This window comes from Gossypium hirsutum, chromosome A10, assembly GCF_007990345.1.
Source record: "Gossypium hirsutum isolate 1008001.06 chromosome A10, Gossypium_hirsutum_v2.1, whole genome shotgun sequence".
In the NCBI taxonomy this organism is placed as follows: domain Eukaryota; kingdom Viridiplantae; phylum Streptophyta; class Magnoliopsida; order Malvales; family Malvaceae; genus Gossypium; species Gossypium hirsutum.
Window position 1 is genome coordinate 35,567,614 of NC_053433.1, and position 17,024 is coordinate 35,584,637.

At 35.5% G+C, this 17,024-nt stretch overlaps 1 non-coding gene across 2 annotated transcripts; it reads left to right on the forward strand.

The window, feature by feature from the left end:
* The first annotated feature begins 13,978 nt into the window (after positions 1 to 13,978).
* On the forward strand, positions 13,979 to 16,309 carry LOC107897876 (uncharacterized). Of its 2 annotated transcripts, XR_005903442.1 has the most exons (5): positions 13,979 to 14,295; positions 14,539 to 14,727; positions 14,808 to 14,913; positions 15,024 to 15,110; positions 16,059 to 16,309. It is a non-coding gene; the product is annotated as an uncharacterized protein (transcript). The 2 variants fall into 2 exon arrangements; XR_005903441.1 differs by having other exon boundaries at positions 13,997 to 14,295; positions 14,539 to 14,913.
* Positions 16,310 to 17,024: the final 715 nt, after the last annotated feature.

A 17,024-nucleotide genomic window follows, 5' to 3' on the forward strand; every position in this document is an offset into this window, starting at 1 on the left:
ATTAAGGATGCTGAACAGAAAGTAAAGGTAATCCGTGAAAGTCTGAAAGCAGCCACAGATCGTCAAAAATCGTATGCGGATTTGAAACGAAAGGACATTGAATATCAGGTGGGAGATAAAGTGTTCCTTAAAGTTTCGCCTTGGAAAAAGGTACTCAGGTTTGGCCGTAAGGGCAAGTTGAGCCCGAGATTCATTGGGCCGTACGAAATCTCCGAACGAGTTGGTCCGGTTGCGTATAGATTGATTTTGCCCCCTGAGCTTGAAAAGATTCACGACGTCTTTCATGTTTCGATGCTTCGACCTATCGATCTGATCCATCGCACATAATTAGCCCATCAGAGGTTAAAATTCAAGCCGATATGAGTTATGAAGAAGAGCCGATGCATATCCTAGCTCGTGAAGTGAAGGAGTTGCGAAACAAAAGGGTTCCGTTAGTGAAGGTGTTATGGCTCAAACACGGGATCGAGGAAGCTACTTGGGAAACCGAGAGCTCGATGAAAGAACGATACCCAAACCTATTTACCGGTAAGATTTTCGGGGACGAAAATTTCTTAAATGGGGGAGAGTTGTGACAGCCCAAAATTGACCCTAGTCGGGAAGTGGTTTCGGGACCACAAAACCGAGTCATAAAAATAATTGATTTCCATATTCTATGCTTATTATGTGTGTATTAGCCAAGTTTTGAACTTGAAACAAAAGGGTGTTTAGTCAATACAAGTGACCATACTTGTAGAATGTATTAAGTGTTGAAATCAGCCCCAAAATAGACATGCATATTCGGCCAAGGGGGAAAAATTAGCTAAAATGTTGAGTTTGATTCATGATTCCGTACATATGTGACTTTAATGTCTAATGTATAAATATGGGCTAAGTGCCTTGTGTTCCTCTTTTCGATGCTCAAATGATTAAATCAATTTATTTGTTTAATTAAGCTCAAGAGCAAAGGGGAACTAAATCCGATAAAGGGAAGGAAAAAGTGGTCGAATAGCTATCGGAATCGTTCGACAACACCCGAGGTAAGTTCTTGAGTAAGAGAGCTTAAATTATGATGTGATTAGATCATGTTTTAAGCAAATTAAAATCATGCTCTTTGTGTGGCTATTGAGCCGAATTTGCAAGAATGATAAATGTCTTGTGTTTGAGTTTTGCTAACGAAAATGAAATACGAATGGGCCATGATTTATTGTTAAATGTGCATGGTTATTTGAATGATGTCCGGGCTAAGTCCCGAAGGCTTGTGCTAAGTGACAATATCCGGACTAAGATCCGAAGGCATTTGTGCAAGATACTAATTCCGGGCTAAGCCCGAAGGCATTTGTTCGAGATACTAATTCCGGGCTAAGCCCGAAGGCATTTGTGCGAGATACTAATTCCGGGCTAAGCCCGAAGGCATTTGTGCGAGTTACTAAATTCGGGTTAAGTCCCGAAGGCATTTGTGCGAGTTACTAAATCCGGGTTAAGTCCCGAAGGCATTTGTGCGAATTACTATAATCGGGCTATGTCCCGAAGGCATTTGAACGAGGAGCTATATCCGGTTAAATTCCGAAGGTACGTGATTTGGGAATGAATGAACTTGCTGTAAAATTCCAGCTAATACTCTCGAAACATCCCAACATTGAGGTATGTTTCGTATGTGCTTGAATTTAGTTGAGCCCTTACAAATAAGTATTCGCTCAGTTGATAAACGAGCTACCGGCCTTTGGCTGAGTTGATCTTTTGTGTATGTACATAAGGGTTGATAATGTGAAGCAAGTACGATATCGTAAATTTGTGCATATGAAATTATCCGTTTAGCTATATGAATGCTATACTTTTGTTGTGCTGGAATTCCTTGCTCAAAACTTACTAAGCATAAATTGCTTACTCCGTTTCATTGCTCCTCTGTTTTATAGATTTGGTTCTCCAGCTATCGGACTCGGGATCTTGAAGTCAAAGTCGCCCACACTATCAAAGCCCCCCTTTTGGTACAATTTTGGTTGAACTTCGAAATGGCATGTATAGGACTACCCGTTTGTTGTGGGTCGTGGACCCTTTGGACTTGTATAAATTTTGGATAGCCATGCGAAAATGGCTTATATGTGTTTGAGTATAATGTTATAATCATTTGGTGTGGATATGCTTGACAAGGATTGGCCACGGGGATGGTTAATCACTTTCATAAATTGTGCTATTTATGCAAAAAGGGCTAGTTGAATCATGGAAACCATGAAATAGGTAAAGTCTACCTTAAAGGCAGATGCTGACAGCAGCAGTGATGTAGATTTGGAAAATCATTAAAAATAGTAGGAAGGGAATTAAATAGTGAATAAATTATGTAAACAAACCTTTATGAATCTACTTTCATAGGAAAGTAACGAAACAATCATACGGATAGTATGTTAAGAGATATTCAGGTTCTCGTGAGACAGGGCCAGAACGGTTTCTGGATTTCCTGTTCCGACTTTGGAAATTCATTAAAAATTAACCAGAGATAATTAGGAGTCATATCATATATGGATAGATTCCTCTCTGAGTCTAGTTTCTATAGAAACAAACGGCATCAGTATTGGAGCCCTGTACAAGGAGATATCCAAGTCGTAATGCGCAAAGGTCAGGGTAGTCGATCCCTGTAACATGGGAGACTTTGACTAATAAACTGTACTAATTGGCCCGACCAAAAATTCTAGAAAAAAATATGTAGATGGGTATATGAGTCTAGTTTCAGGGAAAAATCACGAAACTTATTTTCGAGTTGTGAAACTCAAGATATGATTTTTAAAGCGACTAGTACGCAGATTGACAGTGTCTGAGAAATTTTTTTATAAGGGGTTTAAAGTCTGTTAACACCTCGTGTTCGACTCCGGTGTCGGTCTCGGGTTCGGGGTGTTACATTGCCTCCTGAGAAGCACTTATTTATAGTCGAAGCTCGACTTACCTCTCCATTGAATGGTCATGGGGTTCGAGGAGTTTATACTCCTCATTCCTGCTATCATTCTCATCAAAATAAGGTTTTAGACGGGTGTTGTTTACCTTAAAAGTGCCGAACTTGGGATGACTTACCTCGACTGTACCGAATGAGAAAATGCTAAGTACCGTAAGAGGAATTTCTTCATTCTGTGGGGTAGTGACAATGTGAGGATCTGTGGCATCTAATAAGACTTTATCTCTAACCTTAAGTTGATGTGGGAATGTGTTGAGCTCATTCTGGTGTAGTTCTGGTTTATCATGTGTTCTTGGTTTATGCGTCCGCCATTCATCTAGCTCCTCGATTTGTAGCCTTCGGTCTCCATGAACAGGTCCTCTGGTACTGCTTGAGAATGACTCATGTGCTTCATTTAGATTCATTTCCTGCAAAGTAGGTTGTACCATATTGTCAGTTTTAGTAGAATGGGTTAAACGATCACCTTCAATTTCCGATGTGTTGCTAATTGCGAGCTTGAAGGGTGATTGTTTCATCTCCCACACGGAGTGTGAGTTCACCTGTGTCAACATCAATAATCGTTTTAGCAGTTGCTAAAAAAGACCTTCCTAAAATCAAAGGAGTGTTGCTATCTTCCTCTATGTCTAAAATAATGAAGTCAACAGGAAATATAAATTTATCGATTTTAACTAGCACATCTTCAATAATACCCCTAGGAAATCTTATAGTTTTTTCTGCTATTTGAATGCTCATCCTAATCTATTTGGGTTTCCCCAGACTAATTGTTTGAACATTTTGTAGGGTATGACGTTAATACTAGCCCTCAAATCAGCTAATGCATTATTAACATCTAAACTACCAATTAAGCAAGGAATCGTAAAACTCCCTGGATATTTTAGTTTGTTGGGTAGTTTATTTTGGAGAAGAGGTGAGCAAACTGCGTTTAGCTCCACATGCGACGCCTCGTCCAACTTTCACTTATTTGCTAAAAGCTCCTTTAAAAATTTCATTGCGTTTGGCATCTGCGATAGAGCTTCAATAAACGGTAAGTTAATATGTAAATTTTTTAAGAGTTTAAGGAATTTACCAAATTGTTCATCTGAGCGGTCTTTCCTTGTCGCGTTGGGGTATGGCACATGAGGTTTATATTCGACATTCACTGATTTGTTTTTTATTATGACCTACTTCCCCTTGACCTCTGCTTACCACAGTTTCTTGCCTCGGTTCTGGCTCAGGCTCAACGAATCCTTCTTCATCTTGAACATTAATTGCATTGAGTTGTTCCCTTGGGTTGAGTTCAGTATTACTTGGCAAGCTACCTTGTGGTCGTTCGAAAATTAGTTTAGAAAGCTAGCTTATCTAAGTTTCGAGCCCTTCGATTGATGCTTGTTGATTTTTAAGTGTTGTTTCGGTATTCTGAAAATGGGTTTCTGACACCGAGATAAACTTTGTGAGCATCTCTTCAAGGTTCAGTTTCTTTTCCTGTTGATAGGGTGGCTGTTCAAAACCCGGAGGATGTTGTGGTCTTTGATTTCCTTGACCGCCCCACGAGAAATTTGAGTGGTTCCTCCAACCTGTATTTTAAGTGTTACTATATGGATTATTTTAAGGTCGAGGATTATTACCCATGTAATTTAACTGCTCGTTATCCATGTTGTGGCCATAAGGTTGGTATTCCGAATGGCTTGTTCCACCTCCACTTGCTTCACACTGTATTACTGGGTGAACCTGTGAAGAACTAAGAAAACCATCAATCTTTTTATTCAAGAGTTCTACCTGATTAGAGAGCATGGTTACCGAATTGACGTTATAAACACCGGCTGTTTTTGTTGGCTTTGTCCTTATGACTTGCCACTGATACTTATTCAGTGACATCTCCTCTATAAACTCATAAGCATCTTTAGGTGTTTTATTATTGATGGTTCTGTCAGCAGCTGTGTCAATCATTTGTCGAGTCGAATGATTCAGGCCATTATGGAATGTTTGAACCTAAAGCCAAAGCGGTAACCCAGGGTAAGGGCACCTTCTCAAAAGGTCCTTGTATCTCTCCCATGCATCGTAGAGTGTTTCTAAGTCCATCTGCACAAACGAAGAGATACCATTACGTAATTTAGCCATTTTAGCCGGCGAAAAATACTTTAGTAAAAAAATTTCGGTCATTTGTTCCCAAGTAGTAATTTACCCTCATGGTAACGAGTTTAACCACTGTTTAGCTTTGTTCCTCAATGAAAAAGGGAATAACTGAAGACAAATGGCATCATCAGAAACACCATTAATTTTAAATGTATCACACAGTTCCAAAAAGTCTGCTAAGTGAGCGTTGGGATCCTCATCTTGCAAACCATCAAACTGAACAAATTGTTGTATCATTTGAATAGTGTTAGGTTTTATTTCAAAAGTATTTGCAGCTACAGTAGGTCTAACTACACTCGATTCAGTTCCTGTTAAAGAAGGTTTAGCATAATCATACATAGTGCGTGGAGCAGAATTTTGATTAACCGCAAGTACAAGAGGTAGCTGATTGTCTTGGTTTTCAGCTATCTCTTCGGTTGGGAGTTGAGTATCGTCCTCTTGCTCGTTCTCTGTGTATCTTAAGCTTCGCCTTATTTCTTTTTGGTTTCTACGAACTGTGCAATCGATTTCTTCGTCAAAGAGTAGTGGTCCTGACGGGTTTCTTCTAGTCATAAACTATAAAAACCTGCCAAGATAAAGAAAAAGTAAATTAATAAATAATAATAATATTAAATTAAATTAAATTAAATTAAATTGTAAGGAAAATAAATGGCTAAAGTAATAAAAATTGAGCGTTCCTAATATCTTAGTTCCCCGGCAATGGCGCCAAAAACTTGATCGCGATTTTCGTGACAGGGAAGTTTTAAATATTTATAATTAATTATTCTTGAAACTCACTATTATCGTGATGTAGGCAAGTGTACCTATTGAACAGTAGTATAGTTTTAGCAAGATCGAATTGTCGAACCCAAAGGAACTAAAAGTACTAGTAATGACTATCTTTTTATTATCTAGCCTATGAATAAGATGGTTTTGTTTTAACTAACTAATTAACTAATCTAAGAATTCACAGAAAGTAGAATTCGGGGATTACTTTTGGAAAACGATTGAATTAAGACAATACCTAAGGAAAAATCCACCTAGACTTCACTTGTTATTCTAGTTTCGAATCGGATGATTTATTCATTTAACTTGTTCTGTAGAGATCCCTAAGTTATGTTATTATCCTTATTCAAGACTAATAACGTCTAATCCCTAGATTGAATAATTGATACTTTTCTCTAATTAACACCCTAGGGTTGCATTAACTCAATCTATGGATCCCCCTATTAGGTTTCATCCTAATCCGGCAAAATCTTGTCACCCTATCTCTAGGCGCGCAATCAACCCCGCTTAATTATGACAAATGTACTCTTAGACAGGGTCTATTCCTCCTCTAAATAAGAGCTTATCTTGAATCAGTATCCTAAGGTATCAAAACAAGAATTAAGAACACATAATTAAGAACAAGTTAAATATTTATCATACAATTCAAAAATTAATAAGAAGATTCGTCTTAGGTTTCATCCCCCTTAGGTATTTAGGGGATTTAGTTCATAACTAAAAAGGAAAATATCTTAGAAGAATAATGAATACAAAACATAAAGAAAAACTAAAACTCCTGAAGGGAAATTGAAGGGAGATCTTCAGTCTTGATGATGAATCTGGCTTCTAAGATGGATCAATCGGATTCCTTCAAGTAATTCCTTCTTTCTTCCCTCTGTGTCCCCTTACTTTCCTCCTCTAGGGTGTATTTATAGGCTTTAGAATGCCTAGAAGCCCTTAAATTGGCCTTTTCTGAATTGGACTCAACTTGGGCTCGGCAGGGACACGCTCGTGTGGCACGCCTGTGTGAGTCATGCTTCAAATCTGCCAAATTGACACGGCTGTGTGGTCTACCCATGTGAGGAGGTCCAGGCCGTGTTGAATTCATACTTTAGCCTATTTTTCTCTGTTTTTTGGTCTGTTTCTCGTTCCTTTCTCTCTCCTATGCTCTCCTAAGTATAAAACATGAAATTAAAGCATTAGGAGCATCGAATTCACCAATTCTAATGGAAAATCATCCATAAAATGCGTTAAGCATGGGGTAAAAATATGTATAAATTATGGTTTATCAGAAGTCTACACTTGATTTTTGGAATTTAATTCGCCACATGGCCTAAGCACAAGGGCGTGTGACTTGGCCGTGTGACCTTATTTAGTTGATGACGTTATAGTCAGAAAGTTATACAAGTTGAAGATACAAGCGTGTCCCAAGCAACACAGGCGTGTGTGACCAAACGGCCTACCCATACGGGCGTGTGACTCTCCAAAGAATGAAATTTTCTAAGTCTTACTATTATTTTCAAAGTTCTCGGTTTAGTCCTAAACCACTCCTAAGGTACATTTTGGGCCTCATAGGCCCATATAAGGGACGTTTTGCTTGTAAATGAAAAGTTTTAACTTTGGATGAAAAATTCTGTCTCGATTTTGTATGTTTGAAGTGAGTTTAAGTCCAGTAATGCCTCGAACCCAGTCTCGGCGTCGGATACCGGTAAGGGGTGTTACACCCATACCTCATACAAGGACTCATCATTCATTTGTTAGAAAGCAGTGATCGCATTCCTCAACTTAGCATTCTTGCTAGGTGGGAAATACTTCATAAGGAATCTTTTTCCTAACTCTTGCCATGTGGAAATGGAATTTGGTGGCAATGAGTTCGACCAAGCTCAAGCTCTGTCTCTTAGTGAATATGGGAACAGCTTTAATCATAGTGCATCTTCGGGTACTCTAGCTAACTTGAAAGAATTGCTCACCTCCACAAACAGTTTTAAGTGAAGGTGAGGATCTTCGATAGGCATTCCGCTCAATTGGCCCACTATTCGAAGCATTTGGAACATGACTAGCTTCAGCTCAAATTGTTGTACCTCAATTTCGGGTGGCCTAATACCCGAATTAAGATCATGAAACACTGGCACAACATACTGTCTTAAAGCTCTGTCCCTATCATTAGTAATAAGGATAGGATTTTGAGCAGGGTTTGCTCTGTTTCCTTGATTCTGATTTTCATGTTTCATCTCTTTAGTCTTTCTCTGACTTGCTTGTCTCCTTCATTGTCGAAAAGTTCTTTCAATATCAGGATCAATACTCATAAACACCTGAAACAAACACAGAAAAATTAATTAAGTTAAAATTGAACATAAAAATAAACCAAAATGCAAAATTAACAAATTCACAAATAATGACTTTTAGAACAGCCCCCGACAACGGAGCCAAAAGCTTCGAACGATGGAAATGTGTAAGTGTATACAATCACAAAAAGTAATAAAGTGACAAGTAAATGTCGAGTTATCGTACCCACAGGGACTATGAAAAGAATTATTTATGAATGCAATTAAAAAACACTTTGGTGAAGATAAATATTTTGATTTTGAGGAAGTGATTAAAACCAAAAATTTTAACTAAGTAAAAAAAAAGTTTCAATGCACAATTTTGAAAGATGATTTTAATCAAGATGAAATAATTTTGTTAGATTAATTACATTTCTTAACTCAGAATTACTAAACTTATGTTCATGTTGTTACGAATAAATTCACGGCAATTTGGTAATTTGCTAACTACTGCTCATACGTACCTATTAAATTAACTAATCTCTTGAACATTTTCCAATACCAACTCAAACAAATAATTAATCATCATAAGCACATAAAAGATTAAGTGAGGTAACAATATATTCCTATATTGAAACAGTTTAATCACAAAAATCTTTCAAGTTATGCAAGGTTAATGTACCGTTTAATACCATCGCTAATTTAACCCACAGCTACCTTAGAAGATTAAACATGCACTGATTAAGTATTGTGTCAATTAATTACAATTTCAACAGATTAAATAATCAATTCATTAGTTATCTTACAATTATAATACAAGAATAACTTAATCATGATTTTAGTTAATCAAACAATTTACCAAGAGCTATAACAACACAAACATAATTTTAATAACCTAAGTGGATGAAATGCAATCAACCTAACATGAATTAAATTTGAGCCATATTAATTAAATTAAACATATCAACATAACAAGTATTATAGACATTTTCACAACAACAACAATAAAAATTAAAGGATAGGGAACTAGAATCAAATCTGATGTTTCTCCGAAGCTTGACTAGTTTGCTCCACGCCTCCTTCTCTGCTTATTCTTGTTGAACTAAATCTTCTATGAGCACTTTAATGCTGCTACCAATGATGTTTGAAGGGCTCATTTCCAATAGGGAAATCGGCAAGGGAATAGAAGGAAAAAATGAAGAACAAAGAAAAGGTTTTGAAGAGAGAAAATGAAAGAGAAGTGAAGAATGAAAGCATGAGAGGTGTGTTTGAAATGAGCAGCTAATGGGGGTAGTTATAGGTTGAGTAGGCTGGTAAAAATAGAAAAAATCAGTAGCCATTTACTCCCCCCTTGGCCGGCCACACATGTGGTAAGTTTGAAGCTCTCAAACTTGCTCAATTTAGCTAGGGGCAAATCTACAAAAGCTTGATAAGTGGAGGGGTTTGAATGTAATTTCAAGAAATTTTCAAGGGCTATTTTGCAAGCCAAATAATAATCTAAATAAGCTGATTGGGTCAGTGGAAACATGAAAATATACACGCTTTTTCATGCCTTTTTAACTCAAATTCATGTAGTTTCGGTAAAATTCTTATTCAAAAATATATAATAATTATAAAATAATTAAATTGCACTCAAATTATGAACATGTTGAATTTTAATTAATTTTATATCAAATTTTGATTAATTTTGATTATTTTTGATAAATTTGCACAAAGGGCAAAAAATGGTTTGGCAGACACTCCTAAAAGCGCAAAATCGAGAAGCAATTTTGAAGCATCAAGGCGAATTAATTTTTCAGCCTAATACGTTCCAAATTATGTGTATTAATTCATAATATAATTACTTTTAATTTTAATCCAATTTAATTTGGGTTAAATAAATTATTATTAATTAATTATGAAAAGTGGCCCAGTTGAGCTGAACTGAGAAAATCGATCCAACTGACATGTAACGCCCCAAAATTCTTATTTTTATTTTTGTTAAACTGTGACACAATTGTGTATCTAATTCAGTGGTTAAGTGTTTTGGGTGTGTGTGTGAGGTCCCAAGTTCAAGCCCTAGCTTTGGCAAATTTTGATTATAGTTAGAATTAAGCCTTATCTCCGTTCAATGGGCTTATATTTAGTTATTTGTAAAATCATATCAGAATGGGCCTATTGATCTAGAGGTTAAAATCTGTGTTAGGGTGATAAAGGTCCTGTGTTTGATTCCCTGTGTAGGCAATGGAGCTTTATTTTTGCTTGGCTCTGCGTTAAAGTTCCAGTAGTAGTGGAATTCTGAGTAGTGGGTGGTTAGGATGAGAATTAGTGAGATGTGGGTAATCGAATTTCCCCAAAAATCTCTCTTACAGAAAAAAAATGACGATTTTCTCTCCAACTCTCTTCTCTTTTCTGCTCTTTTTCTTTTTCTTTTTCCTCTTCAGCTAAAAGTTTTGGTCTCTCTCCTCTTTTTTCTTTTTGCGATTCCTTCTTTGTTATCATTTGGTGTGCAACGTTGTTCTGTTCGTTCGATAAGTTTTGTAAGTATAGTTTTCATGATAGATGGTTGAATCTTTGCTAATGGAGGTTGCTTTGTGTTTGAGGGTGAATTAAAAAGTCTAGAGTATTCAATCGGTGTTGTGGAAGTGCGAATTCGCAGGTGATCGTTCAAAGGTAAGGAATTTTAGTAGTTTTAAGTGGGAATACCTCATCAAGTTTTTGATCGAATAACGATTTAAGTGACTAAATTGGGAACATATTGGTCAATTATAAGTGCTAGATATCTCGGGAGTGTTTCTACATCAAAAACAATACAGGTGTGTACCTGAAAACGCAGAAAATATGGTTTCGACAGAAGTCAAAAACCATTCTGTTGACGCCACACGGCCGTGTGGTAGGCCATGTGACTGAACACGGGTGTGTGATCTACGAGCCAGGCCGTGCGCGCATGACACGGTTGTGTGATGGCCAGGTTGGCCATGTGCGAGACACGGGCTACACTGATTTGGGCCGTGTTGAATTTTGGGACTGGCCATGTGTTCCACACAGCTAAGACCAATTTGGGTCGTGTGGGTCACACGGGTAGGCCATATGGACGTGTGAGCCCATCTTTCTAAAATATTCTATAAGGTTGCACAGGTCGCCCTAGTTGACTGTGGACCTACTGTCGGGTCGGTAAGCTCTACTTAAACCCTTAATTATGTGATCTGATTGTAAGGTGTCTGACTGAGCATGATATCTGTACTAAACGGAATGTATGTTCTAATATTAGCATGTATGCATGTCATTTATGGTATGTTACATTGCATCAGGGTGGGTTGATGATATTTGGAGGAAGAATCTGAAAGGCTTTTAATCCTGTTATATGGCAGCTCAGCTGCATTTTTCTGATTATGTGCCGTATTTTGGTACAGCATGGTGTGTAGGGATGAGTGGGTTGATTTAATCCCCACATGGTGTGTAGGGCTGGATGGAGATGGTGTGTAGAGGCTGGTGGGTAGGATTCTTATTTACTGTATCTACATTCTATACCTAATATGGGCCAAGGCCCTAATATAATTCTAATGTTGTATCTAAATGGGCTAAGGCCTAAATTGATTCTGTAATGGGCTAGGTCCGAACTGTAAATGATTGTATTTTGATGTATATCTGTATGCATGAATTTTGTGGGGATTACACACTGAGTTTGCGAAAACTCACCCTTTCTGTTTGATCTGTACAAGTAATCCCCAGACTTGACAGATCAACACAAAGGAGGACTCGACAGTGACACTTAAATTTTAGACTATTCTCGTAAATTTTTAGATTATATTACTTATTTAGGGTTTGATTTAAATTTTGGGACTTTGGACTGTTCTGGATTTTTACTTTGGATTCTTAACTACTTTACGGTTTTAAAACGACTAAACGGTAAAACTCTATTTCGCTAAAAACAAAAGTTTCTTCCAACACGAACAGTTTTCCAAAAATAAACGTTTTCAAAAGCTTCCGCTAAAAAGATATGATTTCAGATATAACGAAGAATATGCATTTTACTTTGTATTAAGATAAAGCTAATTAATTAGAACGATTTTAACTCGACAAACTCATTTTCGACTTCCATTCCATGTGACATCGCCAGATTCAGTCATAACGTCTAGGCCGGGTTTGGGGTGTTACAGAGCACTAGGCAACGCAAAACCGTCCCACATGCTAACCCAATCAGCTTTCTTGGCTGATTATTTGGCTTGCAAAATGGCCCTTGAAGACTCCTTCAAATTGCATTCAAACATTTCCACTATTTATGCCTTTCTAGATTTGCCCCTACCTTAAAATAGCATGTTTGAAATCTTTAAACATGCCACATGTGTGGCCGACCACGGGGAGAGTCTTTAGCTACTGATTTTGGCTACTTTTAATAGCCTTCTCAACCTATAAATACCCTATTTGCTGCTCACTTCAAACATATCTCAACCCTTCTCATTTCTTCACTTCTCTCTCCATTTTCTCTCTTCATTCCCTTCCATTGTTCCCTATCCTTTTAATTTTGTTGTTGTTATGATGAACATGTCTATGAATATTTGTGATGTTGATATGTTTAATTTAATTAATATGGCTTAAATTTAATTTGTGTTAGGTTGATTGCATTTTGTCTACTTAATTTATTAAAATTGTATTTGTGTTGTTATAGGCCTTGGTAAGATGTTTGATTAAATAAAACCATGACTAAGTTATTCTTGCATTACAATTGTAAGGTAACTAATGAATTAATTATTTAAACGGATTGAAATTGTAATTAATTGACACAATACTTAATCAGTGCATGTTTAATCATCTAAGGTAGTTGAGGGTTAAATTAGCAACGGTATCCAACGAAACATTAGTTTGCATAACTTGCAAGATTATTGTGATTAAACTGTTTCAAGGTAGAAATACATTGTTACCTCACGTAATCTTTTATGTGCTTATGAGATTGAATTAATTGTTTGAATTGGCATAAAGATATGTACAAGAGATATTTTAATTTCATAAGTATGTATGTGTATTAACACATTTGCTTATTAAAATTTGTTTAATCAGTTGAATAGATGTAGAGGTATAGTTAAGAGATAAATGAATTTTTGTAGGTAAGTATGTTCATAAGTTTTGTGCTTCAAAAATCACCTTGATGCTTCAAAAGTTTTGCGCTTCTAGTAGTGTTTGCCAAGTCAATTTTCGCCATTTGTGGAAATATGTCAAAAATAAATCAAAATTAATTATAAAATTAATCAAAATTCAACATGTTAATAATTTAAGTACAATTTAATTATTTTATAATTATTATATATTTTTCGACAAGAATTACTACGAAATTGCATGAATTTGAGTTAAAAAGAGCATGAAAAAATGTATATATTTTCGTGTTTCCAGCATGTCTAATGTAACGCTTACATAAGAGTCGGCTTTGTCCAATACTATGCTAACACTTTCCTAAGTTTTGGGATAGACTTGCCGAGATATGTTTTGGCCAACTCTTTGTATAAGGGTTGAAATATGCATGCCTAAGGCAACTCTTAAATAAAAGTCGGCTTTGTCTAACATTAGGCCGACTTTTGTTATATGTTTCCCAACTATATAAAAGCGTCGACATATGAAAAGTCAAACGAAATTTTTTTCTTTTTCCTACCTAAAAATTAATAAATATTATAACCTTAAAAATATTATTTAAAAAGAAACAATTTAAGAGTAAAAACCTCTTCTCATTTTTAAATTAAAAACTATGCATTTTTTAATTAAAAAATTATTAAATTACGTTATTTTTAATGACATATATTAATATTGTTAATTAAAACCAAAGTTTAGATCTTTCACTTTAATTTCTATTATACCCAACATTTATTAATATCATTTTAATATTCATCAAATATTAAATTAAATTAAAAAGTTAAATTTACACCCCAAAAAAATTTAAAAGTTAAATAATAATTTTAAAAAAAGAGAAGAGAAATATTCGTTGTTTGGATTTTTTCTTCTAGTCAGCAGCCGACTCCCTTAGTCACTTAACACTTTTCTAAATCCCTAGCCACCATCACTTCCTTACCCTCTTAATTCCTTTTCCCATAGCCACTCCAACACCCACTGGCCACCAGTCGGTACTCGGTAGTCACCACCCTTTTCACTTTCTCTTTTTCCTCTTCCCACTATCGCCACCAACCCACCACCATCAGAAACCAGAAATCAACCCACAGCCGACTCCCTCTTTCCCTCTTCTCTTTTTCATCTTCCCACTGTTGTGTTTCAAGCAAACTCACCACTCTCGTAAGAATTCCCATTTCCCATTTTGCTTGATTGAAATACTATTATGATTTTTGTATAATTTCTTAGCAATCGTACTGGTTCCTTACTTTTTTTGTTGTTGACTTTTTAAGTTCTAAATTAATAGTTTATTCTTGAATTTAATTGTATTTCTAGTATTATTATTTTTTTAGCACTAAGATTTTTAAGTTTTAATCATGCAACCACTATTTTTTTAAGCACATTTCAATTTGTGTGATTAATCAGTCCAAAATCCGACCTCCAGCGTTCTCCTCATAACTTCACTAGGGGATTTCTTGTCGAGTGAGTTTCAAACCCTAATTCTTTCCAATTTTGCATGTTTATGTTATGTTTGTATACTGCTGTATTCTTTCTTGGCAGTGTTGCAATAGCTGGAATTTTACATGTTATAGCATTGAAGATATTTGATAAGAGGTTTCCTTAATTAACACCTCTTTCGTTTTTATTTATTGCGCTGTTGACAATCAGTGTGTTTATGCATAATCCTTGTTTAGTGGTGTGACAGTGCAAGATGCTCACAAGGGAAATTCCATAAAAATTACAGAGGATAGCCTGTTGGGGTTGAAGTATGATCCTACATCGATTTGGGGTTATTTTGAGGTATGTTCGCCTGCTCTGCATTATTGTGAGAATAAACCTATACTGGTTATCTTGGGATATTCACCAAACAACTTAGTTTTGGATTTATAATACTTGCTCCATTTCTGCAGCTTCACATTGAACAAGGACCTGTACTAGAATTGGTTGGTTTTCCTCTTGCTGTAGTTAAAGGCATAGCTGGACAGACATGAATGAAGGTGAATATTTCTTTTCAAAATAGAGACATGAACTTCTCAAGACACACTCAATCTATGATTCTTTTGACTATCTTGGATTGACCATAGCTAAGGATGTACAAGGAAATATACTAATATTATGTAATGCTGTGCAATTTTTATAAGTACCCACTACTTACTCTTGAAACATGTTATATGAACATTGAAACATGGAATCTATAGATGTAGTTTAATCAAGTTAAAAGCATCATAAGGTTGAAAAGCACATGATATGAATGACAACATGATTTATTTCTTCTCATTCTTGACTAGAGGAAGCATAAAATATGTTGCGCGATCACTCTGAATAAAAAACAAGATTTTGGATCTTTCAATCTTTAAGTAAAGTTCCAAGCACAAGGGTTTCACATCTAGTGGAAAAACAACAATCATTCTTGTATTTTGTTTAATGATGTTTGATTATGGATCTTTCAATCTTTTAGTCTCTGCATTTTCCTTCAATCGATCCAATTTGTTCGTTTTTACTCCCATGATCATCGAGGTTACTCATTAGGTTTATCTAGTTCCTGTTGATCATAGAAATTTGAATTCTGAGATGTCATGTTAATTAATATAAATGTGTAAAATTCAATTTCATTTCTAGGGTTCAGCTGGTTGGCAAATGAAAAAGAATTTTTATTTTCTGTAATTTCAAGTCTAAAATGTTTTAAGGCTTATAAACCTTTTAGAATGATAGTATAGGATTCAGTGGAGTGGATGCTTATGTTATATGATGCACAAGAGTTGACAGCATTAAGCATTTTCTGGTTTGTGTTTTACATTTTCTTAGGAACCTTTAAAATAAGTCAATTAATTGCTATATTTTTGGATATAGCTTTTTTTATTTTAGCTTGGCTTTCTTGTTGATTTGCTAAATTGAAGCTGGATAAATGCAATGACTTTGTGATATGATTATGTACGATATTGCAGATGATGAAGCAAAGGCACAAAGTGGAGAGAGAAGCAAACATTATGCGGAAATTGGATGGTCAAAGAATCAGGAAGTTGCCAAGACTAATCCAAAGCTTGTAGCCATGAACAAGAAATTTGGAATGATTCATGGGTTATCTTCAATTGCAAGAATTTTCAAACTCATTTGTTTACTTCTGTACATTGGGTTGGATACTGGTTGCATACATTTCCGGCTAAATGTTATGTATTTTAATTGCTGGATTGATTTTTGTTGTGAATATTCAACATTTATTTTACTTTTACTTTTAGATTTTTTAAATGTATTTAAAGCACAATTTCTATCATTGTTCACTATAAATATTTATGAAAATAAATTAATATTGGAATAATAAAAAATAGAAAAAAAATGCGTTAGATGTGTCTATCCTAATCTTTTTAAGGTTAGTTTAGACAAGTCTATCCCAACCTGTTTTAAAGGTTGCTTTAGACATGTCTATTTTAACCTTTTTAAGGTTATTTTAGACAAGGTTTATTCCAACTTTTCTAAGGTTGTTTTAGACGGCCTATCTTAATTTTTTTTAAAAGTTGCTTTAAATAAGGTCTATTTCAACTTTTTTAAGGTTGTCTTAGACGGGTCTATCTTAATCTTTTTAAGGTTGTTTCAGACGGGTTTATCTCAACCTTTTTTAAATGTCGGCATTGATTAGGTTTTTGTCAATCCTTCAATAAAGTTTGGCTTATGTTGAATTATGCCGACGTTTTTTCAAAAGCATCGTAGGACCTATGCCAATTGCACTATAGATGTTCTTGAAAGTGTCGGGTGAAGCGTCGCTGACAACTATGCCCACCTTTTTTGCATCGTCTTAAGTAAAAAAAAAGTGTTGCAGTAGGCTGTTTTGTTGTAGTGTTCAAGGGTTAGTATTAATCAATCCTAATTTCTTTAAGGATTTGCATTAATCATCTTTTAAAAATTAATACCCACTC